We start from the raw sequence: 2,826 nt of genomic DNA, 5'->3' as shown, positions 1-2,826 counted from the left end.
ACTAAGGCCGTACTCAGATTTGTTTGACCCAGTAATTTTGTTGTAATTTTGGAGATCATCCCCACTCCTAGCTTGAGGAAAAACAACTTTTTTCCCCTGCAGACTGAAGGGTTTTGCAGAAAAACGTCTGTTAACCTGATTTTTAAATTGTTTCGTTTTCATATATCTAAGTCACGTTTTTAAAGTGCTGTTCTCAGATCCATTTCAGGCATTACCTCTTGGCCTACATAGTCTGTCTACCGGGCAATAGTTTATTTCCAAACTTTTACAGAATTGAAAATTTTTCCTTTTATACAAATCTATTTGCTAATATATCAGCCTCATGTTTTCTTGGTGGGTTTCCGTGTTCCAGTCTGAACTGGAAGCATTTCATTAGCCACGCCAAATCTGAATGCCATTTAAGAATGGTGGAGTAACTCTTGAGCTCTGGGGCGTCGTCATTCTGAGGTTCCCTTTGACTCTGAATTTAGATCCTTTGTTTCCTAGCTCCCGTCACTTTGGTGCAGCACATCTGAGCGGTAGCTTTGAGACCTTCCTGTCTGCAAAAGGTCATTATCTGTACTGGATTAGTTTGCCTAGATAGAGAATTCTAGGTTCGGTAAAGAAATTAGATGTTTTGGCTCTGGACGCTACATATGGAATCTTTTTTATTCTGAAGTTAGGGTTTTACCTCTGTCACTGGCGTTCTTAAGTGTCATGCCTGTATCTTGGGTTCATTTCACCCATTGTGTTGGGCACTCGAAGGGTCTTGTGGTTGTGTGCACTTGTTCTTCAGATGTGGGAAAGAAGACTGAACTCGTATCTTTTTCCATCCACCACCCTCCTCTTTTTTCTCTGCAATTCTTGTTATTTTGGCATGAGCCCTGGACATGTATTTTTTTCTATTTTCTGTTTTACTCTGTTTATCTTCTGAGCAGTTTCTACAATTTAATCTTTTAACTTTGATTACAAATTTCAATCATCTCTTAAATTCTAAGGACGCACCCCCATCTGTTATAAATAGGAACACGTTACATGGACACATTATCTTTTTCTCTTTTCTGAGGTTACTAATGAAAACTTGTTTAAAAGTTCGTTCCTTCCAAGATGCTTTATCTTGCTTTGGCTTTGACTTCTGGTTTTCCTGTTAGAAATGAGATGTTTGGTAATCCTTGGCTCACCTTTAGGAGTGGAATATTGTGAAAGCTGACTGGATGTGGTGAATATGTGTGTTGGGCCGGGAGGGGAGTTTGTCCACCATGGGGTTCACTGTTGGGTGATCTGGCTGTGTCATTGTACTGAGGAGCGTCTTGATCTATCTTTGTTTTGTTTTTTCAAGCTGGTCAGGCTCACCAGAGCATTCTTCCACTCTCCTGCTGAAAAGTAAAACTCCTGGCTGCCAGTGTTGTGATCCCAGTGAGGGAACGAGGCTGAGGGATCTTAACAAGTAAACTACTTTAATTCACCTGTTCGCATCACCGTGCGCCTTGTTCAGTCCAAAGACAGCCCTCTCTCCCCTGCTTCTGAGAACAGATCTCTGCCAGGATGCGGGGGGAGTCGGGTGTCCGGCAGTATGGAGAATCTAGGAGTTTAACCGTCAGACGCTCTCAGTCAATCCTCTTTAGCCCCTTTTTACCTACATTTCTACAGTTAGTTGGGCTGCCAAATCGTAAGCTTTTGTCGGCATTCTGTGGTATAATCGGAGGTGTCCTCACTGATCAAAGCTGGCAGAATATTCGTTTTTCTTGGAGTCTGCTTAGTTAACCATTTGTTTAAAAGCTTTGCAGCTTCCAAAATCTTTTTGCTGTTGTCTGTTGGTATGATTTGTTAATGTTTCCCCCCGCCCCAACAGTTTTTATAAATTACTGGTTTTTAGGATTTCAGAAGGCACTGGACATAAATAATATGGTTTATCTTCAGCAGCCTTTTTGAGTGTGGGTGGTCGGTGGTGAAAGATTTAGGGGAACAGAAAGGGACAGGTAAATTCAAATATTAGCAGGGAGCTCAGCACCTTTCTAGAATTTGGTCAACAAAGTAAAATTAATAAGTAGTTTGCTAGTTTGTAGTAGAACCAACCTGTATTTACTAATGGACAGCGTTATGTAGTTCTCAATTCTCAGTTTCGTAGACTCTTGTTAAAACTACCAATCCCACTTACACTCAAATAATGAGCCTTCTAGGCCTGCTGTCCTCATCAGATTTTGATACCTTTGGGTTACTAGGTGTCTGCTACCAGGTGAGTTAATTTCTCTTCCCGGGGTCCTGGGTTTCCTCCTTTTAATCCCTTCGCTATCCTTAAGTGCAGGTCATGTAACCATATTACGCTTTCCACACTGGGATAGCAGTGGCTGTGTTGTGCACAGGTTAGAATACAGCGTGTGTGGAACACCTGTCCAGGTGCCAGTTCGTGCTGAGATTTTGAAAGGTAGTCTCACTAATGTTCGGATCCAGTTATCAGGCCTTTGTGTCCCATACTTTAGAAGCTAATTTAGTCAATGTGCTTTTATTCTGCTTGGAAAGTTTCTTTTTTTATAGTTTTTAAGACTGTCTTGCACTTTGAAAAGTACTCTATGTTTAGCAGCATATTCTGAGAAACAGAATGACTGGACCTATTACCTACCACAGTGTTGGTGTTGATGCTGAACTGTGTGAGTCTATTTCATTTGGGATCAGTTTCATCTGAAATGTCAGAATCCAGATCCATGCATAATACAGTGACACATCTCAGTAAATTGATTTGGATGCAGTTTAAGAGTGCAGTTTATCAGTGCACTAACATTTGAGGATGACCTTAAACTATAAAGTGTTTTGTTTTTTTAACTACTTTTGGCAAGGTTGAGAAGGGGG

This window comes from Propithecus coquereli, unplaced genomic scaffold (genome assembly GCF_000956105.1).
Source record: "Propithecus coquereli isolate 6110/MARCELLA unplaced genomic scaffold, Pcoq_1.0 Scaffold26, whole genome shotgun sequence".
In the NCBI taxonomy this organism is placed as follows: domain Eukaryota; kingdom Metazoa; phylum Chordata; class Mammalia; order Primates; family Indriidae; genus Propithecus; species Propithecus coquereli.
This window is presented reverse-complemented; position numbering follows the sequence as displayed.